This window comes from Tupaia chinensis, unplaced genomic scaffold, assembly GCF_000334495.1.
Source record: "Tupaia chinensis unplaced genomic scaffold, TupChi_1.0 Scaffold000217_1, whole genome shotgun sequence".
NCBI lineage: Eukaryota > Metazoa > Chordata > Mammalia > Scandentia > Tupaiidae > Tupaia > Tupaia belangeri.
The window spans coordinates 2,298,897-2,323,668 of record NW_006159692.1 but is presented as its reverse complement, the minus strand read 5'-3'; the positions used below and the strand labels follow the sequence as shown (position 1 = coordinate 2,323,668).

Genomic DNA, 24,772 nt, shown 5'->3' with positions numbered 1-24,772 from the left:
CCTGCTGAAAGTACTTGCCTTTCTTTCTTAATTTCTCAAGAAATAAGCAAATAATATTGGGAGGAGGGTGAAATGAAAAGAAAAAAGGAAAGAAAAGAAGGAATGCTTTCTCTCAAAGTCGGTCCTGGAGAAAGGCCATGATAGACCAGATAAAAGTTTTATTCTCAAAGCAATTTAGTTAGTTCATCTCAGCTGGTCTACATAACATCCTTTATAGAAAGGCTAGGATAAGAATTGGTATAAAAACTTCAGTGATGAGAAAACCCAGGTGCAGGAAAGTTTATGATTCTTCTAGGGCCATGGACATAGTGAAGGAGAAGACTGAATTTGAATCTATTTTTCTTCTTTCTAACATGAGACTTTGTAGGAAAGACTGTTCATTGGAATAAGAAACCATGGAGCACTGGCCACCTACATGGAGTCTGGCCACAAACTCTACTTCCTCTCACTTGTTCATTCATCCAACTGTTTTGTTTAACAAATACTTTGCAAGTGGTTACCATCTCCCAAACATTTAGTTAGGTGCTGGCTCTGCATCAATAAGCAACATAGACATGGCATCCTCCTTCATAGATGGGGAATCACAAATTAAACAAGTAATTCCATAAACCAAAGTCAGTGGTATGATAAGTATTGTACCTGATTCTGTGAGAGGATGTTAGAGCAGTACTTAACCTATTCTAAGAGTGAAGATGAGGGGGAAATGACCAGCAAAGACAGCTTGGGAGAAGTAATATTTAAATTGATAACTAGAGGATGACTTCAGAGTGACCTCCAGTTAGGATATGTACAGACCCAGTGGCAATAAGATCATGACCCATGTAGAAAATGGAAGATTTAAAAATAGCCAGTCTTTCTATTTCTGGTCAATAGTATTACTTTCACTTATTTCCTCTGAGAAGGGAAAAACACACTATCACTTATCTTCAAGTGATATCTCCACTTATCTTTACTTCTTTCCCTTCCAAGCTCATTTTATCATCCACAAAGCTAGAAGTAGCACAAATGAAGAAATGTTGCAGTTAAATAATCAGTGGAAGTAACTAAACAGGTTTCTTTCCATCCACCTCTATGCTATCATTTGAAGTAATGTCCTACCTGCCTCTAAATATTCTGTCTCCTCTAGTCCTATGAAATGGCCTCTCAGTCTGGGAACAATGAATAATCAACAATAGCATAACTGGCATTTTCCCTAGAAATAATTGACCTTGCTTCAAATGTGACTCTCCTTGAGGCAGCTGGATGCCCATCAGAGCAGCTGACCTGCATCAGAATTGGGATCTTATCCTATGTCTCCTTGCTAGAGATGAGATGAGCTATTGCTAAGCTCTATTAGAGTCTTTGGGGCCATGCATAAGAAATAAATAATTCTGCATAACTAATATAAATAACCTATTATCAGGTACATTTGTATAATTAAACTTGTTCTAAAAATTTGGCAAAGCACAAACTGGCAAAGTGAAATTGTATATTATTGACCACAAAGCCCTGGAATGGAACTCTAGCAAAACACAATAAAGTCACAGCTCTGTGTGTACAGATTAGATAATGGATCAGCTCAATGACTGAACAAGTACATGCTTAGAATTTTTTAAATGCATATTTCCCTTTTTGCACAGAATAATAGGACTTTTGCCCAAGAATAAGGACTTATGAGAGGTGCCTTACACTAACAGCAAGAAGCCAGTCTGGTGGTTAAAAGATTTGGGGCCTTGGCTCACTTGCATCTCAGATGTGTTTCATGGTTTCTAGCCAGACACATAATCATGCTTTGCTTCCATTTCTTCATTTCTGCAATAGTCTCACAGTGGGTTTTCTACCTACCCAATGGATTCTAAAGAGCAAAGATAAAGAAAATGTAGAGATATTCACCATGACTGTGAATCAGCTATGGGAAAACAAGTAGACTCTGCCTGCCCACGTATCACCCTGGAGTCAGTGGTGGGTGCAGGTTGCTGTATGTCTACAAGTTCATCTTGAGCTGGAAGAACTATCCTTCTGACCTTTCCAGGTGCCTGTTTCTCACACAGAAGGAAACATCAGAGGCAGCAGCAAGCAGAGGTCTGGGCTCTAACTCTTTGTTTCTTGTAAAGGAGCTTCTAAGAGAAGGACATGCTTGAGAAAAAAGATGAGGGATGTGGTCCCTTCATAGGTGTGAACTGCTGCCCTAGAAATCCAGAAGTCAGAATGCCTTAGTGCTGAGGGGGAAACTGGCAGTACAAAGAAAACCCAAGATTGCTGTATTTTCTTTTCAGCTTGAGCTTGTCTGCAATACCCACACAAAAAAAAAACAGCAGCAGGCCAAGATTTATATTACCACTGCGTCTGTTTGATGTTGTGAGTAGAAACTCTACTCAGATGTAAGCATTATCTATCTGTGACATCTGTTGTCCATTGGTTATATGGGTTCCCAGAGGTAATTTAGTTTCTATATGCTCTCTCATCCTTCCCACTAAGGCTACTTTCTAGGAAAAAAAAATCTTCTCAAACATGAAGGACACTTTTCTATTAATGCTTTTTGATATTTATATATTATTAGTTTAAATGGCACTATTTTTTTTCCATTATAGCAGGTCTCAAAATAGTGAAAATGGCTTCATGAGAGTTCATTTTCAAAGGTTTATTTCCATCTGTTTCTGATCCAATTAATCATCCAAATCAAGTTGCAGTCATCTGTGGTGGGAATGTGTGTTCTTGAGCAGAGAGCATCATTGCTGGGGACAATGCAGTAGACCTCAGGGGAGAGCAAGGGCTGGGAGTGACAGGGGGTGATGACAGTCTGCATCGGGTCTATTCTAGAACCTGGTGCAGAACCTGCTGGGAAAGGAAGGTCAGAGGAGCACTGATGAAGGGGTCAGCGGTCTCAGTGCTGCATTCTGAGGTTTTCAGAGCGAATCTGTCTCATTTAGGGTAAAATAATGTCACAAAGAGGCTCCATCTCAGTTCCCAACCACAATGAAAGCATTAAAATGTGAGCATCAAGAAAGAGTTAAAGAAATGGAATGGGCGAGTAAGGTAGAAGAAAAGTGGAGATGAATATGAGGAAGATGAGAATAAAAGAAACAACTATTGCTGGTGTCTCCACTGTACAATTTCTACCAACTCCATGAGAAGGAAATGGAAAGAAAAGGGAACTTCCGGCAAAGAGGGGTAGAGAAGGGCTCCATTCTATAAAGATTTGCTATCATAATATAAATTGAAAAGGATACAAAATAATTTCTAACAAGATGTTACACGGTAGAAATCCGATGGACTCAAGAGACCAGTTTACTATAATTCAAATCCTTGGAAACAAGGATGATACCTGAGTTTTGGCTTGCCCAACTACGTGAGTGTTTTATCATCTACTTAATGAAGGAATGTCAGAGGAAAAGCAAGACCAGAAGAAAAGAGTTTAATTTTGGATGTATTGGGTTCTAACCATCAGGGAGATACTGACTCTTCCCGAATGTCATGGCACACCTCCATCCACACGCAATTGCTTCCTGACCTGCCGATGTATTCTCATCTTCCAAGCTCAGCTTTGAGTGGCATGATTTCTGTGAGGACCACAGCTCACCCATGCTAAATCTCACTGTCCTGTGTTTACCTCTATTGTATCACACTGTGCTAGAATTTTAGAATTTTCTCCTTGTTTTTCTATCTCTCCTTCTAGTCTTAGTAATGAGAAGGTTGTTTTGACTTTGTTTTTAGCAGAATCTTTGACAAATGTGTGATTTATTCTTTTATAAATTTATGTCTTAGTTTACTTGTTCAGCCCTTTCACTAGTCAGAATTTCCAAAGCTACAAGATAATACATTTCTTTCTTATGTTAAATCATCTTTCTTAATACAATAAATACTAAATCATCGTACAACATCCTACTAGTACCACTTCAAACACTGTTATGATGCATCATCTGCCTTTCTTTTGAAACTCCATGTTTAACAGATGCTAAGTAGGTGTTTATTAAAGTTTAATGAATGAATGATTTGCATGGATAAGCAAAGCAGAATGAATAAGTTACAATTTTATTAGCTTTTCAGAAGGGAAATGTTTTGGAGTAGAGAAAATGAATCGGTAAAATTTATAATTAGAAGGATGTACTGCAACAAAGAGTTAGCTAAATGGTTGTCCTATGAAACAAACAGGAATTTGAGCTTTCAGAACAAACAGGAGGTGAGTAAAAAAGGAGATGAGAGAAAGGTATCTGAGTCCTTGAGAGAATAGCCAGAAAAAAAAAAAAAAGTCTGCAGTGATGGCATATAATTTTGAAGAATAGAACTTTATGATTTTAACTACTGATGCTAATTCAGCACATATTATCTCCATTTCAACCCTACACCCCTCCCCCATAGTTCCTGGTACCCTCAGATGCCATATATGGGCATGTTTTGTGCAAATCACTTCCTTCTTTGGATCACACTGAAGAATAAATAGAGAATAACCATGGGAAACATATACAAGAAAAGTAAAAAATTCACTGAGAATAGAAACTCATATTCCTAGGAGACCAAGGGACGATGAAGTCTGAGAGATCCACTAGGACTCGGGTGCCTACAAGATGTGAATGAGTAGCTGAAGTGATTTTATTTAACTCTGTGTCAGTGGATGACAAATGCCCATATATTTGGTTAAACATTACCTGGGTATGTCTGCAATGGTGTTTCTGGATGAGATGAATATTTGAATCAGTAGACTGAGCAACGTGCATTATCCTCCCTAATGTGGGTGAATCCCATCTAAGCCAATGAATGCCTGAATGAAATACAGGTTGAGAAGGAGGGAACTCACCTTCTTTGCCTGTCTTCAAGCTGGGACATCAGCGTTCTACCTGTGGACTCGGATTTGGTCTGGAACTTATACCACGATCTCTCCCAGTTCTCAGGCCTTTGGACTCAAACTGGAACTATACCATTGGTTGTCCTGAGCCCTCAGCTTGCTGAATGAAGAAGATTTTGAACTTCTCAGCCTCCATAATTGCATGAGCCAATAATTTATAATAATTTTTCTCTCTCTACCTCTGTCTTCCTTCTTTTTTTTCTCTTAATATGTAAATATATAGAGATATAAATGTGGATATAGAAATGTATGTAGATGTTGATGAGAGATAGGGAGAGAGATAATCTCCTATTGGTTCCATATCTCTGTAGAGCTCAGATTGAAAAATGTTCCTCCTTTTTAATCTCTGTGCCTATAAAGGTCACAATCACACACATTCCCCCAAAAGGTGGCTAGAGCCAAGGGAGGCTCATCAGAATACTCAAACAAACCAGAATTTTATTCTCTCAACTCAAATTTGTACAGAGAAGACACTTGGGACAATAAAATATCAATAGGATTATGACTTCAGGAACAGAGGAATATAAAGAAGAAACTTAAATGGTAAAGAGGGAAATAAATAGAAGGAAAAGAAGAAGAATCTAGGGATAAATAAGATCTACGCTGAGAAAATAGTAGAGAGAATTGTTCTTGAAGAAGAAAAAAAGGACAAAAATAGTTACTTCAGTAGCTGGAGCTTTGTCAAAAACCCATAGAAGGAGAATGGAAGAGGAAACAAAGGATGCAGGAGGATTAATATAGGAAGAGGCAAAAACCAATGAAAACAACAGGCCTACGATAGGTGGAATTCCATGTCCTAAAGAAAGGAAATATCTGGATCTAAGAGAGGGCAGAATCACTGCAAGAAACCAAGAAAGAAGAATGGTGCTCAGAGAAAAACTTGACAGAGTAAGAAAAATCACCTGAACTTGAAAGAAACATAATCCAAAATAGGAATGTGTAATGCAAATGGCAAAGGAACTCAGAGGCACAATGTGCCACCTATGGAGCTCTCAGAGAAGACAATTCTAATGTAATTTTTGTGAGAGAAACAAGGTAGAATGAAGAGGGGAATTTACTGTTCCCAAAGGACAATATTGGAAGCTCTTCACTTGTTAATAACATGGCTTAGCCTGGTTCTCCTAATGGTAAAAGAAAGTAATTCAAGCTGGCTTAAGAAAGTGGGAGAAAAAAAAATCTATTAGGATATTGAGCTCAAGGATAGCCAGACTCAGGAGGCAGTGGAAACAGTAAATCAATAGCTACCAAAAAAAGTCAGCCATGCTTTCTTTCCATCCCTGCTTCTCTCCAAACATGTGCTTTCTTTTCTCAGCACAGAAGGTGGGTAGAAGATGACTTTCCCCCACACAGCTTCATGAAAGAATATCAGCTCATTCTGAGATACCCACACAGTCTGACCCAAGGAGAATATAGAACTGGATGTCTGTGTTTGGCAAAGGGCAAAAATCACACATTAGAAAATTGTTTGCAAAGACTCCCCTTTCTATAGTTAGGGATGATTCTTAGACAAATTAAGTATTAAGAGTCAACCTTACCCTAAAAGTTACTATAGCATTGGACAAATAGAAATACCAAAAAGAGAAAGTAAAAAATATTAAAACATATGTATAAATGATGTCCCATAAACTAACCTGAAAGAAGGGATCCTGGTAATCAATTTACAGAAAGAAAGGTAGGCATGTAAAGAAACATTGTGTGATGAAAATAAACTCTAACAGTAAAATATAATTATTTCTCCTGCTTCTGCTGCTTAGTTAACTGTGGCTCTCATCTATGAAATGATTCTTCTTGGTAAAATGGAAACTATCATAATCCAACAAACAATCATGACTGAGTACTTTCTAATGCCAATTGTTCTTCTCATTGTGACCCTAGCTGCAAGATTGACCATCTTTGGGTTGGGGACCTTTGCAATGTCATCTTTATGAGGCCATAGAGAAGCCTTCATTCCGAAAAATAAATAAATAAATAAATAAATAAATAAATAAAAATGCAAGAAAGAGAGAATTTGAGACCCTTATTAAAAATCTCAGAAAATAATTATGCAAAGAAGTATTCAAAAGTATACTTATAAAACAGAATTGATGGATTTCTTTACAAATAGAAGTTGTTTTACAGAATTAGGACAAAATAAAAGGCCATGTGGAATATCTTAAAAAACAAGTTCTGGATAAATAATTATACACTAACAAAAGAATGCATTCTTCCCAAAGGAGCACTTGGGAAGAAGGGAACACTCAGAAGACTTGATAGTCACTTGTGGCCAAGAGGTGACAAAGACACTGGACTCGCATATGGTGACCACATTTTGAGTCCTGGGCCCGGCAACTTGCTTTCTCACTTTCTCTCTTTCTTTCTCTCTCTCTGGTAGGCATGTGTGCCCTATAGCAAGTTCAGCATCATCATCATCATCATTAATAAAAATTAAATAAATAATTCCTTAGAAGAAGAAGAAGAAAAGACTTGATAGTCACTGAACAAAAACCTGGAAATACATGGGAGAGGCAAGCAAAGAAGAATCTTATTAAAAGAAATACCCTTAAAATATTTTATATTCTAAGGTTCCATTATTCTCTAATAAGAATTTAAGTTGATTTTTAAAATTCACGAGGCAAAGAAAGATAAAGTAGATTATAAATGAGTAAACACAAAGGAAGAAGGCACATAAATTGGATCCAAAAATGAAGCTAATTACAAAACAGGAGTGAAGTTAAGTTTTATAATATAGCATTTTCTATAAATGGGATACAAATTTATCTCTGTGATTTTTAGTCATCAATAATAGAGAAAACTGCTTAATTACACAACCCATGATGTTCACAGAATTCAACTCCCTACCAGTCGGGCAACCATCCTTAGTAGCAAGTGATTGCATTTTAGGATAATTTACAATAGTGTAATGTAAAACTAGCAATAAACTTCTACTTTTTGCATAAAATTTGAAATAATGTGGTTCTCGGTTTTCTTTTTCTATTTTCTTTTCAAAGTTTATTTATTTCTTCCATGAGAGAGAGAGATAAACTTAAGATTATCTAGAGGAGTATAAAGACTATAAATTTTTAGGTCATTCACTACAATTAGCCAAGATTTTCACTGATGTCACAACGCTTTAGGTAAAAGTACTTGGCATCATTATTTTCCGGTTGCTTTTGGTTACAAGGAACTGAAACCCAACTCAAACCAATTTAAGTGCAAAGAGGGAATTTGTCAGTTCACTTAAACTATGGGAGTAAATGGATCCAAAATTAGCATCCCACCAAGATAGTTTCTCCTCATTTATTTCTCTTATCTCTACATTCCTTTCCATATTAATTTCAATTTCTCTTACTACTTTCTTTCTCCCTGTGATAGGGTCTGAGCATATATCAGCTGTTCCACCTCCTGAGAAATTTCTCTTCTGTCAGCAGTAGTCATAAAAAATCACAGGGAAAAACTCCGGTGTCCTGACTTGGGTCATGCTTCCAACTGTGAACCAATCATTGGGCCGAAAAGATAACAAGTGAATAAGTTATGGCACTTTCATAGGCTGGACTACCATGTGGCCACTTAAAATATTCTTAAGCAACACCTAGTGCCATGGGAATTACTCATGATAACTAGTAAGCACAAATACCAAGTTTCAAAAAGTTGTATGTTCTATGATACAACTATAATGTTGCAAGTTCTTAGTGACTAACATATATATATATATATATATATATATATATATATATATATATATATATATATATATATATATATATATAGGTGGGTGGGGGGAGAGGAAGAGAGAGAAAGCAAGTCACCAGGTACAGGACTCAAACTGTGGTCAGCCATGTGAGAGTCTAGCATCTTAACCACCATGCCACCTGCTGGTCCCAGGGTAATATATTTTAATAGTTGATGAAGGCCTTTTAGGAGGTGAAATTGAAGCTAGAGGGAAAAGAAGAAAAGGTAGGAATACATGGACAAAGCAAGAAAGCATTTGAGATGTTTGTGGAACTAAGAGAAGACAGGTGCCAGGTAAGCAAGGGGAGGTGGGACAAGATAAAAATGAAGAACAGTAACTTCTACAAGGTAGCCCAAAAAGTTGGGAAAACAGAATTAAAGTACAAGTTTATTTGGGTACAAAACTAAAAATGGAATCCATGTATGGTTTTTTTCATAATAAGACTTTTCAGCAAACTTTCTGAAGACTTCCTTTATAATCAGGTAAAATCTGCATACAACTACCAAAATACAGGCTTTTTTTTTTTTTTGAGAGAAAGAGAGAGATTTTATTTTTGCTATACAGTATGTGCTTTCCAGAGAGACAGAGAGATGGAGAGAGACAAAGTGAGAAATCACACTTCACAGGGGTTGACCACACTACAATTCCTTCTCCTCCACTCTCTGCTCAGGAGTTTGGGGATGCACACACACACACACACACACGCACACACACTCCCAGCTTGAGTTTCAGGTCACTGAGGCTGGAACTCAAACTGCAATTGGCCATGTGGTAGTCCAGTGTCTTAACCACTGTGCCACCTGCTGGCCCACAGTCTTTGTTTTTAGAAAAGTTAATCTGTGGTCCTTTTCCAAGGCAAGATTAGTTACCTGTTAAAGCCACTCTTTACTCAATAAAATTACTTCCTAACCTATAAACAGAATCCTTGTCAAGAATATTGATTCTGTGTCTTGAGGGAAATTCCTCAAAGGTGGATAGAATGCAGAAGTCTAGAGTGGGTTTATAAGATTCAAGGAAAAAGCAACCAAGAAGGCCAACAAAAATAGGGACCAGCAGTTAGCGTAATGGCTCTGTCGCTGGACTCCCATGTAGTTGACCACGGTTGGAGTCCCGGACCCAGTGGCTTAAACTCATGCCGGGCACATGTGCATGTGTGCCCAAGATCCCGAGAGGAGAATGGAGGAGAAGAGATTGCGGCGTGGCCATCCCCCCTGGGGGGTGATTTCTCACTTTCTGTCTCTCTCATCTCTGTCTCTCTCTGTCTGTCTGGCGAGCACACGCGCCCTATAGCAAAAACCTCCCCCCCCCAAAACAAAACAAAACAAAACAAAAGGCAAGCAAAAATGAAAGGAAAGAAAAAGAAAGAAAGAAAGATTAAAATAAAGCAATGAAATGTTAAATAAATTGAGTATATGAGAAATGATAGGTAACGTTTGGAGACTAACTGGTGTGCACAATTGTTTAATTATGTTTTTTCTCATATAATGCTCTCTTTCATCATTAGTTTAATGCCTCTTTAATATGTTGGTTCTACTATTAGGAAAGAACAATAAATACTAAGCACATGCCACACAATGCTGAGATTTTTCACCATTTGTGGGTGCAGAACAAATTTAAATTATATCATATGTAAATGTCTTTTCACTTAATCCTCTCATAATCCACAATTGTGAATGGAAATGAAGGTAAAAAGGAAGGAAATATAGAAGCACATTTTTCTACAACCCCCCCATCCTTATCAACAAACCCTCTGGGGGCCTGAGAGAAGAAAGCAGCTCTTTTCTATTTAATATCCAGGAAATCCATACAACATTCTGAAATGGAAACCCCTGGGCTTGAGCACTATATTAAAATCTTCCTAAACTGTGCAAACTGTTTTTCTGCATCTGGTATCCTGGTATCCTCTCTCAGTTTGTGTTTTGTTTTGTTTTGTTTTCTTTGGGGGGGATGAAATAATCAAGATAATAAATTACATAAAAAGAGCTCATCTATTCATTCAGATCATAAAGGCTAATTAAGTGAAGAACACTGGAAGACAATGAAATTGATCTTTATTGGTGGTGCCAGAAAAATGAGCATAAGCTCTTAAGTCCTGGGCCAAAGAGAATTCTGATCTGGCTGAAAGGAAATGAGACACAGAACAGAGTCTTTTACCAAACATTTTATTGTTCCTGAATGAAATGTAATACTGTATTTGCAACAAACGCTGCTTGTGGAAACTTCTGGAAATTAACTTGAAAAGGAGAGCTGAGAAGTCAGCTAGTGACTATGCAATCACTCCCACCTAACTGAAAACTCTTAGGTTAGGTAGAATAAGAAATTAATATTAAGGAATAATATTTAAAACTCCAGCAGAAGCCTAATACTAATTATCAGAAAGCCAAATAGATCAGATAGCAGAGAACTTTCGACTTCATCCTTCTTCCTGTTCTCTGCCAAGTCTTCACAAAGCATGTATATAACATTCCTTCTGTTGTCCCAAATGATTGCTTTAAAAACTAAGAGAACAGATTTCTAACCATCCTTCCTATTCTAAGATACTTTCCAAGAGGCCTGGGAGAGTCACGTCTGCAAATGCATTTTGCTAGAATAGTACTTTGGTGATCGTAGGCAGCTCCTCACATCCTGGCCTTGGCATGGCATCACCAGAGAAATACCAAGCCTTATTAACTACATGTAGGCTAAATTCAGACATTCTTTTCTACTGGCTCCAAGTCTCTTTTAGACAAAAACTCATGTATTTAACCAATTACTAACTTAAGAATTTCTAAACCCACCTATAACCTATGATCCCTTATTTCCAAGTGACCCGCCTTTTGGAACCAGGCTAATAGGGTCTGCTTACACTCATCCACAACTTTGTCTGGATTTCTTGCTCTTAGAACAAATTTGAAATCTGCTGGGGACCAGCAGATGGCGTAATGGCTATGTCACTGGACTCCCATGTAATTGACCACGATTCAAGTCCCAGACCGGTGGCTTAAACTCACGCCAGGCATATGTGTGTGCATGCCCAAGATTCCAAAGAAGAATGGAGGAGAAGGGATTGCGGCATGGCCATTCCCCCGGGATGATGTGATTTCTTGCTTTCTGTCTCTCTGTCCTCTTTCAAGTGAATGCACACACCCTATAGCAAAAACTTCTAAAAAAAAAAAAAGAACTGCTTCATCTTCTAAGCACCTCAGAAAGCGCATTTGTTCTTCTCCAGGCATGGTTTCTCCAAATCGTGCTTAAAATAAACCATGTTAATTATTATTTCTCCATTGTTCGGTTATTTCCATTGTCAACTACCATTTTTTTTTTTTTTTTTGGAGAGGTTTTCGCTATAGGGCACGTGGACTTGCCAGACATACAGAGAGAGACATAGAGACAGAAAGCGAGAAATCACCTTCCAGGGGGGATGGCCATGCCGCAATCCCTTCTCCTCCATTCTCCTCTCGGGATCTTGGGCATGCACGCACACATGCCTGGCATGAGTTCTAAGCCACTGGTCCGGGACACGAACCGTGGTCGACTACGTGGGAGTCCAGCGACATAGCCATTACGCTAACTGCTGGTTCCCCATTGTCAACTACCTTTAATATCACTCCCTGATGAAGATCGCACATGATACCTTGAACTTGGTGGTTTTGCAAACCATGAAAGAAATCTCAGGATGTATCAAGATTCCTGGATAAGATAGAATCTGAATCCTCTTCTTTTCCCTTTTTATTATACAGATTGCTCTGTTGTGAGGAAAAACAAAATTGGCAGAATGAGGGGTGGGAAAGGGTGGTTGGAATACATAACACGTTAGCTTGGAGATGAGCACCACCCAGTTCCCTCTCCTAGGAGAAAGTCAATGAAAGCTCCTATGAATCTTTCATTGTAGTCACCACAGAACAGCTATTAAGGAGATGGAAGTGGGACTGCTAACTGAAGAAACCTATGGTTCTATATCCTTATTTCTCCCCCAGTACACAAATCAAGGCTCTGCAGCGTGTAACTCAATAAATATACATTGAATGAGTTTGTTGAACAAAACTGAGTGCCAGTTTTCAGAATTCAAACCAGGCACATCTAGTACCTCAAATAAATGACCTGGGGGTCTTTAGCATATGGACAATGATTTTCACCCGCCTCCAACTATTGCACAATGACATATCTCAGATGGAGTTGCCACATGCCTAGACTTGAGCCTGGGAATGAAGGTATCTTGGTTGAGGAGAGAAACATGAAAGAAACCTGTGCCAGGCCTATGTCTTCACCTCACAATCAGTTGAGAATGTATGCAGCATTGACAATTTTCAATATTTCTTTACAGGTCCTTATGGGAGCACTATTTTATTAATGCCTTCTATTGCTGAAATCCAGTTTGGCAAACTAGGATCTGTGGTGCTGATATACCACTGAAAGTCTTGGAATAGCAGGCTTCTGCTATGCATTAAACTCTAGTAGGATTGCATGTTTTAATAAGAGCTGTGAAAAATGACCTGTGCAATGACACACATGCTACTGCCCCTGTGATCACCCACCTTTAGGTAAATCTGACATTCCTTGTCAAACATCTCATGGCAAAGAAGAACACCATGGGATTAACCACATTAGGCATGTTTTGATGACTTTCAGAAGGTGCTAATATCCCCACATCACAATTTCTGAAGCTACCAAAATTTAGCCTGTATCAAGAGACTGAGGTACTCTTTTTACTCTTAGATATGCCCATTAGCAAGGGGGCCAAAAAATATGTTTTTCTCTGTGTGTTTTTATTGTTGGGGAAAAAAAAAAACCCTCCATTGTACATTAGTTACATGAAGCCAAGAACTGGGACCCAATAAACTTATTCCGTTGAAGGCAGAGATTCAGTGAAAAGGATATTAGCCCAGTCCCAAAAGCTGAAAGTTTAGCAGGTAGCAGTATAGGTTCACCTTGTTCCTGGGAGAACTGTCTTTACTACAAGTCAGGGTTTAGTAGCATCACTGCCTGAGGGTTGGTCACTTTCACTTGAATTCAATCTACAGAGAAATTGAATTTTTAAGCACTGTATGGTGGGCCCTTACCTGTTATTGTCTTCTAGAAAGGTATTTTTCATCTGTCCTAGATTCAGTTCTTTTGTTACCTTGGGTCCCTGGATTTGAACAAAGAGGATTGGAAGCCATTGCTCAGACATTTGTGATTAGGTTAGATGGAGTGAAACTTAAAGGGCTCACCAACTGTTACAAACCAACTGCACTTCCCATTCATATACTGAAACCTAATCCTCAGTGTGACAGTATTTGGAAGTGGGCCTTTGGGAGTTACTTGGGTCATATGGATGGACCCCTCATGAATGAGATTAGTGCCCTTATGAAAGAGATCCCAGAGAGTTCTTTTGCTTCTTCTGACAAGTAAGGACAGGGTTCAAAGGTGCCATCTTTGAACTAAGAAGGAAAGCCATGCCAGGCACCACACCTTCCCGTGACTTGATCTTGGACTTTTTAGCCTCTAGAACTGTAGGAAATAAATTTCTGACATTTATAAGCCACCCAGTCTATGATATTTTGTTATAGCAACCCAATCAGACAGAGAAATTAGTTCCAACAGATTCTATACATCAGAATACTTTCACTCTCTTGTTCTGTCAATGCCTGCTTCACTTCCAAGGGTAAACTGGCTTACAATGGAAAGAAGTATTGACCCAAGTTCTTAACATAAAAAATGGAGAAATCCCTGAAATCTTCCCTTCAATACACGCTCTGAAGGACATAGCCAAGCCGACAGAGGAACAGAGTCTCAGTTGGCGTTTGGCACGTGTCTGGTCCCTCTGTGCCTCATGTTTATAGTTCATAGCTGCTTTCCCTTGTGAGATGTACCCTGACAAATTATCAAGCAGAATTTAGCCTGATATTTGTTAAATGGGTTTTCTCTACTAGCCTGCAGCTAAATGTAAATGAATGCATGTATTTATGAAATGGGAAAATACCAAAGAAACTAGTGTCAAAATAATTTCCAGGGGATTTAGATTAATTTACATCTGTTCATCCTGTTCCTGAAATACATTAAGAATGTGGAGCCTTATCTGTAGCTAAAGAAACCTAAAAATTAGGTTACATTATTTGACACATATTCTTCTAAACTCTCACAAGAGATTTTTGTCACTTTTTTAACCACTATACCTAAGTGAAATGATTACAAAATTCTTCTAATTATTTTATGTCATAATGTTAAGATCTCATGACTGAGAACCATATCCTTAGGATTCAAGAATATGCCAACGATAAATTAAGAAGCACTATGGAAACAAATGATACAAGTTAGTTTCCTCTGTCAAAGTATATACTGACATAAACGTAACAACATTAGGTCTTTACATTGGTTTCTGGGCTTTTTTAATTGAGAAAATATCTTGCTTTTACCTCTGTACTCAAAAGCATCTTTTCCCCAAAGCCCATACTATATACGTTGGCATTGTTGATACAAAAGGCTAAGATAGCAAATTGTTATATAATCACAGCTAGTCTTAAAATGACAGTGGATTGAAGAAAATTAATAGCAATTTCATAGATATAATAGCATGCATAAAATACCCTTCAAATACGCATATCTAAATGCTTTCTTTCATTTTTAAATATTTTTAAACTTTCATTTTTAAAGTTTTAATTTTTATAAAGCAAAAATAACAGCCTTTTAAAAAACAGAGATCTTTTCGTTCTTTTGGCTGTTAAATGTTTCTTCTCTTTGCCCCTCCTCTACCACCCCCTCTCTACCACCCAATCTCCCGCGTTACAGTCTCTGGTGTCTACACTTATTCTATTATCTTAAGATCTTTCCATTTCTGCCATAGAGTGAACACCAAATGCTTTCTTTATCTAGGTAGCATTTGCATAGAAGAAGAGTACTTTTTCTTAAAATCCGTTGACAATACACAACCCTGTATCCAACTCAAGATTTAATGAAAATTTCATTGAGGGGATGAATAAAGAAGAAAATGGCATAGGGGCATGCTATTCATTTCTTTAAGAGATATTCATATAGCACTTAATTATGCCAGTACCTATTTCATGGAGGTTCAAGGATAAACTTATAGTAAGATCTAGAACCTAGAATGAAAATCTCTTTCTGGGTCAGTGTATTTTCTAAAGGGAGCCTGGACATATTCTCAAAATGTCCTGTAAAATTTGGTGGTGAAACTGCAATAGAGGCAAAATAATGTAGAGATCCATGTTGTGAGCAGAAAGTTAAATTACCTGGTTCCAATCATTGTTTTATAACTCTCTACCTAAGTAATGTTGGCAAACTTTTTAAGCTCCAATGTTCTTATTTGTGTGATATAAAAGTACCTACTTCTTACGGTTCTCGAGGAAGGAAATGACAACATACTCCCTATATCTTGTTAGCTTTTATTATTCAGAATGCTGAGTGATATCTGATTGGGCTCTGAGCCAAGAAAGCTGATTGAGCCCCCAGAAACTGTCTTATTTTCACAGTAGGAATCATGTAGAACAATTCAGACAGACTCAATAATGTATGTCATGTTCATCCTTCAGAGTCTGACTCTAAACCCCTCTGGCAAATTGGGGAACAAGGCTGAAGCCAGTCTATTAACCTTAGTAATTTTTATATGACAACAGGAAAGTCTTGAACTGATGGTAAGTGCAGGAAGTGATAAGGCGCTCTATTATTTCAACCCTTAAGCAATCTTCCACATAAACTCTTTCAGTTTTTAATTTCCAAAGCTTTCTGATTCTAGAAGATGTTAAGGGCTAACACACATATACTACAACAAAATATTGAAGTCTTCTAATTTCAAAATAATGTATCTTTATGTAATTTTCTATAAAGGTTCTATTTCACTATCTTTACAAAATAGGTCTACATAAAAGTTCAAAACTATTTTCATAAAAACTTGATATTAGAATAGATGAGGTTGTACCTAGGAGACTTTATAGAGAATAAGTAAATTAGAAATCTGTCAGAGTGTTTGATTTTATTTTTTTAACCATCTGATACATGGCTTGTGGTGGGTTGACCATACTGGTAGCATTTGTTATGAAGAAAATATAAGTAAATAAATGACATAAACTATTTTCTGCACACATACAAAAAAATGAAGATTTGATCATTATTTACCTGATTCTATTCAGTAAATTCTTCTAAAACTCCTGCTCTGTATTAAGTGCTAGGAAGAATTAAAAAAACATGCAAAACCACCCCATCCTCAAGAAACTTATAAGTCAAGAAGAGAAATAAAGCCTACATGAGTGGGTCTTCAAAAAGTTCAATGAAATGAGTTCTCTGAAACAACTATGCATACATTTCACTTTTTTGTGGTAAAATAAATTTAAACTTTTTCCATTTTCCATAAGCTTTTAAAGTTCCCTGGATACACAATTCTAGGGATACATTCATGTAATTAAGTAGCCTAGAAACACAAACGGGGGAGAAATCGATGCTGGGATGTTTATATAAACTTCCAATAATATGGTAGCACTAACTGAACTTTATGTAAAGGTTGGATAGAGTTTTTTCACAGAACAGAAACATTTTCCAATAGTATATGCCAAAATAATTATTCATTTTGCACAATACGTAGACCTGTTACAAGTCGTTCAGTTTGCTTACTCAGTGTCTCTGTTCACAAAATCTATTTTCTTACCAGTGCTGAGACGTTATGTCCCTAAAGGTAAAATTTCTTCCCTTCATCTGTCAAAATCAGAGCTAGAAACAGAGAAGTATGTTAACAATATTATGACCTGACCCTGGATAATAATTCCAATTTTTAACATCTCCCACATGGTGTTTCATTTTGCAAGTATAGACCCATGTCACTATTACTTTCCATCTGCAATGTTTTAGAAACCAATCAGCAGTTGTCTTTTCTCTTTATCTGTAACTCTTCTGGAATGTGAGTGAATAGAACAGGAAACAATTTTATGTAGCAGACAGAAGAGATGGTTCTGTGTAAGCCTCAGCAAAACTTACAGTAAGTAGGCCAAATTAGTTTCACCCATATTTACAATACCCTTCTCCTGCCAGTGCACATTTGTGGAGACGTAACTCTCAAAATATAGTTTCTCTTAGTCTGCCTTATTCTTTTTTTTTTTTTTGAGAGGTTTTCACTATAGCGCGCGTGCGTTCGCCAGACAGAGAGAGACATAGAGACAGAAAGCGAGAAATCACCCCCCCAGGGGGGATGGTCATGCCACAATCCCTTCTCCTCCATTCTCCTCCTAGGATCCTGGGCATGCACGCACATGCGCCCGGCGTGAGTTTTAAGCCACCGGGTCTGGGATGCGAACCGCGGTCGACTACATGGGAGTCCAGCGACATAGCCATTATGCTAACTGCTGGTTCCCAGTCTGCCTTATTCTTCACTTAGCCCCTAGAGTAGACCAGGGGTCTCCACCCCAAATGCCTACCAGGGACAGGAATTTTGTAAAATAACAGGACCAAGTATAATAGGAAACAGAGAGGTGGGATGAACTGCAGAGTATGTACAATACATAAAGCATATAAATTAATTTAAAAGTTTTTAAAGTCTAGCTAAATAAAATAATTTCTCCTGATTAAACCGTTTGCAATCTTTACTATAAGCTTTCTATCTTGCCTGGCTTTGTAGATCTAGTATCATCTAAGAAATTGTCTTATTAAGTACAGAGAAGATGGTTAAGAAAATGATTCTAGTAATAGACATGGATTTGTGTCTTGCTTGGTATCCCAAATGTCTTAGCTATAGAAACTTGCATAGAAGAAGAGTACTTTTTCTTAAAATCCATTGACAATACACAACCCTGTATCCAACTCAAGATTTAATGAAAATTTCATTGAGGGGTTGAATAAAGAAGAAAATGGCATAGGAGCATGCTATTCATTTCTTTAAGAGATATTTATACAGCACTTAATTATGCCAATATCTACTTCATGGAGGTTCAAGGATAAACTTGTAGTAAAATCTAGAACCTAGAATGAAAATCTCTTTCTGGGTCAGTGTATTTTCTAAAAGGAGCTTTGGCATATTCTCAAAATGTTGTGTAAAATTTGGTGGTGAAACTGCAATAGAGGCAAAATAATGTAGAGATCCATGTTGTGAGCATGGCTAGAGCCAGTCCAGAAAAGACCACTGTGAATGAGGAAAAGACCCCTCAAACCTCTTGGAAAGCTGGATTCCACATGGCTGACTGCAGTTGAAATCTCAGCCCTTGTGGTTTGAAAACACAGAGCACACATGCATGAGTGTCCAAAATCCTAACAACATGGAAAAATGGAGGAAAAAGGTTCATAGTGAGGAGGAGGGAGGAGTACTTTCTCTTTCTCTCTCTCTCACACATACATACATAGACACACACACGCAAGTGTGCACACCCACTAGCACTATACACACCCACAAACATAATTTTTTTTTAAAGAAATCAGTTCTAGTTATATAAAGTCCTTTCTCAGAAAGTGTTTCAATAACTTTTGGTGAGTTTGACTATGTACACAAATTACTCAGATCCTCATACTCATCCAAAATAAGCAACAGGGCCTAGATTATTTCTGATTTTTTGCTCATTTGTTTGTTTTTTAATAATTATTGGCACTAGTCCTTTTAAAAGGATTTATTCTCAGGCACATATTATTCTAAATCAAATATATTATGACTTTCTCCTACTATTTGTTTTTATCTTATTTTTTACTCTATTCTAAAATAATGTTGCTTTCTTCTTTTTTTATAGTTACTTTCCATTTGTTGAAAATCATTCTTTTTGTATTTATTGTACTTTCTTTTTCAAAGAAATGTATTTAAATCACAAAGCAAGTTGATGTAAAGAAAAATATTGTTGGGAATGGCTGAAGGTGATATTAGAATGGCTGAAGTTTATAAAACACTGAGCTACGAAAAATAGAACAATCAAAATGAGTTTTAACAAGTCATGTTCTGTAAAACATTAGTTCCAAAGCACGCTCCCAGAGGGAGGGGGAGAACCAAGGTTTGCAGTAAAATGGGTTTCAGAAACCGCATGCTCCCTCACTCACTAAGAGGTGCACAATACACATTACCATATTAAGAGTTTGGAGCTGTTCTGCAATAAAGAAACCAATTTAATTTTTAAGTCAGCAGTTTCCAAATGTGTTTGACCACAAAACATTTTTTTCCTAAATAAAACTATTAACATTGAGACCCATTTTATTTATTTATTTATTTACTGCAATTTCTGATTTACACAAAATCATTATACATCTTTGTAGGGCACAGTATGGTTTCCTTTCTCTTTTTCTTTTTTAAGATTTTTTTTTCCTTAGGCTGCATATGCTCACTGGAGAGAGAGAGAGACAGAGACAGTGAGAGGGAAAGTGGGGGGTGGCCACACCATAATCCCTTCTCCTCCATTCTCTTCCCAGGATCTTGGGCATGCACGTACATGCTCCCAGCATGAGTTTCAAGCCACCAGGTCTGGGACTCGAACCACGGTCAGCCATGTGGGAGTCCAGCAATGTAACCACTGCGCCATCTGCTGTTTCCCAGTATGGTATTCTAATGAATGTATATAGTGTGCAATAATCAAATCACAAATATAAACATATTAATCACCTTCAACATTTAACATTATATTACATTGCACACATTCAATACTCACTTTACTTACAGAATTTTTAGGGAGTATATATTAAATTGTCAATGACATTTTTACTCAACTGTGCTACACCTTGCTTAAATGATTCTACTTGTTTACATGCATTCTTGTACCTGTTAATCATTTTTTTCTCTAACCTCAAATTCCCCTCCCCCTCCTTGCATCCTCCAGTATTTACCATTACTTTCTCTGTGTTTATGTTACTGAGTCCTACTTAGCTTCAGCTAAAGAGAAGAACATGCAGTATATGTTAAATAGAAGTGTAGTATTTGTCTTTCATCACTTGGTTTATTTCACTTAGCATTATGTTTTCTAGGTTTATCCATTTCATTTTAGAAGCACTAATGTAAAGTGGAAATATATTACAGGAAGAAAGGTTGCCACATTAACAAAAGATTAAGTATGAGCATAGACCTGTCTTTCTCCCTCTGACCCCTCTTGACCCTAAGATGAGGTAAGATGCTGACTGATTCTGGCACCAGGTCAGATCTGTAATAGAAATAATGCAGCTGGAATCTCAGTAGTAATCAATTCTGTATACACAGCTGGGCAAAGAGATCTTAAGAATCATTTAAGGAGAAATGAAGGTGCTGTGCAAATTACAAAGTAGCTCAGAAGAATTTAAGTTCAAATGTGATAAGTTTTGTTTTCCTTTTTTAAAATTAATTTTGTTTCTGAGTACACTGTATATTGGTTCAGTCAAAGATATCACTATACATAATATCTTCAAAAGATAATTTTTCACCTTTGTGTTTCTTATATGTTTTACTTTTCTTATTCTTCTTGACTCTCTCTGTTCTTCTCCCCCACCACCCATTCCCTATCCTCTTCCCACACTGTCTCTGGTATCCACAGTTCTCTCCATGCATTTATACCTTCCAATCGTTCAGTTTCTGGCATAGAGCGCAGACATTCGGTGTATTGAGTGGGGACATACGATGCTGCTCTTTCGTAGAAGTCTGGATTGCTTTGCTTAGCAGTATATCCTCCATATTCATCCACTTTCTATCAAATGGCAGGGTCTCATTGTTTTTATGACTGAGTAGTATTTTGTAGTCTATGTGTGGCATGCTTTTTCAATTGATTGATGTAATTGTGGACGTTTGGGTTGACTTCATGTCTTAGCAATTGTGAGTTATGCCACAATAAACACGGATGTGCAAGTGCTTTTCTGACTGAGTGCTTTCCTATCCTTTGGGTAGATATCCCAGAGTGAAATTACTGGATCATATGGTAGTTCTATTGCAAGTCTTTGACCATATTGTTCTCCACAGTGGTTGCACTCATTTATATTCCCACAGCAGTGTAGGAGAGTGCCCTCTACACAGCTTCATCAGCACTTACCATTCTTTATTTTTTTAATCTTAGCCATTCTCACTGGGGTTAGGTGATATCTCATTGTGCTTTTGACTGTATCCCTTTTATGATAAGTGATGTTAGCACTTTTTCCATATGCTTTTTGGCCATTGTATATCTTCCTCTGAGAGTAGTATGTTTAGTTCATCTCTTTATTAGGTCAATCTTTTTTGGGGGGGAGGAGTAAATTGTTTGAATTCCTTGTATATTCTGGTAATCAGTCTCTTACTGGAGGCATAATTTGAAAATATATTCTCCCATTCTGAGGGTTGTCGATCCACTCCACATATTGTTTGTCTTGTGCAGAAACTTTTTAACCTGATTTCATCCCATTTTCCTATGTTTTGGATTATTGCCTGTGCTTTAGAGATCTAATTTAAGAAGTCAGACTACTCTGATGTCTCCAAGAATTTCCCCTGTATTTTCAACCAGTAGTTTTAAAGTTTGAAGTCTTATGTTTAGATCTTTGATGAGTTCTGTTTATTTTCAAAATGCATTCTAGAGATTAACTTTCAAATGTTATTATGATTTTATTTTCTCACATCTGCCTACACTTTGCAGTGCACTCAAAGATAGTACAGTTGATAAAAACTACTAGAAAGGGCATTTTTCTTAAATTAAAATGGAATTTTAAAGAATTTTCAGTGTTCTGAAAATTTGCTCAGATCTACCTGTCCAATAAAAATGCTTTTAATATTACAAAACCCAAAATTCAGAGGAAAACACATACGTGTAATGAAGAAGACCATCATCTTAAATATCTGGAATGGGTTCAGTTTGTGGGCAGAAAACACAAAATGGGAAGGAAGGCATGCAAAAGACTTTAACCCTATGAATTCTGAAATGACAAAGGCTTTGGGCCAGGGACACTGAATTTTTCTGGGATGAATGATAGCATTCAACTATGAAGACCTTACTGTATCTCCAAAGTACAAGAAGTAAATTTAACCCTTTGAATTCTGAAATGACAAAGACAAAGGCTTTGGGCCAGGGACACTGATTTTTCTGGGATGAATGATAGCATTCAACTATGAAGACCTTACTGTATCTCCAAAGTACAAGAAGTAAATAGCTGGGGAGGTAAATGTTGTTTGAAAGATCCAAAATGCAACCCCTATGCACTCACTACATAATAAACATACTGTAAATATCAGTCATTAAATTCTTGCAGAAAAACCGTTTTTTTCCATTTTCTCCAAATATTTTGTGGTGCAATATGTCTGATAGTATATTCTTCCATTATTTTGGCAAGAGAAAGAAAATCATATGACTTGAGAAATTCAAGCCGATTCATTGCAGTAGATAACAGCTGAAGAAATGGGGAAGGAAGCCAATATTTTTCTAAAACACAGAAATTTTTAAAACTCTGAAAAGTACAGAAGAAAACATTTCTAGGTTTCCCTTGGTTCTTTTAATATGAGTGTCCTAGAAAAAGACCATACCATGAATGTGAGACAATGTGAGAACCAGCATCATCAATCATTTTCAGACAGAAGCCCTACAGGACATCTCCTTACTCCTGGAAATCTTACCTGCTCTTCCAGTAATCAGGCTTGTCTTCTGCAGTGGGTATAAAAGCAGGGGTGGCTTGAGTAAGCTTGGTCCCCAGAGTGGCATGCCATGTGGCATGGTTATAACATGATTGGGTTTCAGGGCCCACATACTTTATACCATCCACACAACTTCAGCCAGAATGAACTGCAGAAATAAGGAAAAAAGAAACACAGTTCAAGTGAAGTTGAACAATCTTATAGATCTTTGCAATGGGCTTAGTCTGCAAGCCAAAGTCTCTTTTCCATGCTTTAAGGTTGTTCACCCTTCCTCACAAGGGTCGGAAGATATTCTCTCCTCATCCATTTTTGTTTTTCCATCTATAAAATAAGAGTGGTGAAAGATGATACCTCTCAGAAATTTCCAGGCTTTTAACATGATCAAAGTTTCTTTCTCTGGTTTTTTTTTTTGCTTTTCTTCTTTAATAGACCACCTAAATTCAGGCAGAACCTTGCCTTGTATAAGAACCAAAATGACTTCATCACCCTTGTTTTATTTAATGGCAGATAAAAAGCAGTTAATTTACAGCTGAGAGAATCCCTAATACTAAATGCAAATGCTCCACCACCACAAGAGATTAGAAACACCACTCAGGAACAAAACATCTCCGTAGGGAAGAAATTGGTCTTCTAGTCTCCCCTTTCCTGTTGTAGATATTGGCTTTTTTTTTTTTTTTTTTCCTGGGTATCCATGTTCATTAAATTGAAAATTAAACTGGGGCCAGCCCCATGGTTGAGTGGTTAAGGGAGTTGAATTCCACATGACCGACTATGGTTTTAGCCCCTGTGTCAGTAGCTTTAAAAACCACACCTGGTGCATGCGCACATGTTCCCAGCAGTATGGACCAAGGGAGGAGAAGAGATTGCAAGGTGACCACACCCTATTGTGTGGTCTCTGACCACTGAAAAAAAAGTTGATTTAAAAAAAAATTAAGAAAGAAAATTGGACTGTGTGACCTCCAAGAAACCTGTGGACTTCAAACATTGTGATTCTTTGCTCCACGGAACACTGCAACACGTCTAAGCACTTGCCTGTTAACCTAAAGCCCAAGTCCTCACAGCCAGAAACAGAGGAGGTTGTATCTTTTGGGTAATGCTTTGGTGAACTGGGGGCCAACACAGAAAGCAGGATTATCATAAACTGACTTTGCAGTCAGAAAAATCTGGTTTATTCTGATTGATTTGAACTAAAATCATGAGGATATTTTCAGCAAACCCTTCTCTTTTTAAAACTAAGTCACACATCTGATTAGGAAAACAGAATTTTGTGCCTTGTTTTTATTTCCAAACTCAGTGTCCTCATTCTGAATAGTTTAACAAATACAAGTTAAAATAAGAAGCTTCAGGGCCAGGAGGTGGCGTGGAGGTTAAGGCAGCTGGATCTCACAGGGCTGACTGTACAGTATGAGTCCTGGACCCAGTTTGAAAAACATCAGGGCCCAGAATGGAGGAGAAGAGATTATAGTTGGCCATCTCGCCCAGGGGTTGGGGGTGATTTCTCACTTTACCTCTCTATTTCTGTCTTTCTGTCTCTCTCCAAGCATACCTGCCCTATGGCGGGGTGTGGGGGGGGTAGGGGACACTAAATTAAAATAAGAACTTTCATTCTCTCTGTTGAAAATTAGGGAAAAGTTTTCTGCTCCCTCCCTTTTCATGGAGCATTTTCTTTAGAAAACACACAAGTTATTTCTTCCTATTTTTGATATGTGTATAAATCGTTTTAGAGACTCAGGAAACCTTTTGTTAAATTTATGTCCTGGGA

The 24,772-nt window shown here is 37.5% G+C and overlaps 1 long non-coding RNA gene across 1 annotated transcript in view; it reads right to left on the bottom strand.

The window, feature by feature from the left end:
* LOC102485858 (uncharacterized) overlaps positions 1-23,149 on the bottom strand; it is a 63,278-nt gene extending 40,129 nt beyond the window's left edge. Inside the window, exon 1 of the long non-coding RNA XR_003549278.1 lies at positions 22,993-23,149. This is a non-coding gene — a long non-coding RNA (uncharacterized LOC102485858). The remainder of the gene's footprint in view (positions 1-22,992) is intronic.
* Between the last annotated feature and the right edge of the window lie 1,623 nt (positions 23,150-24,772).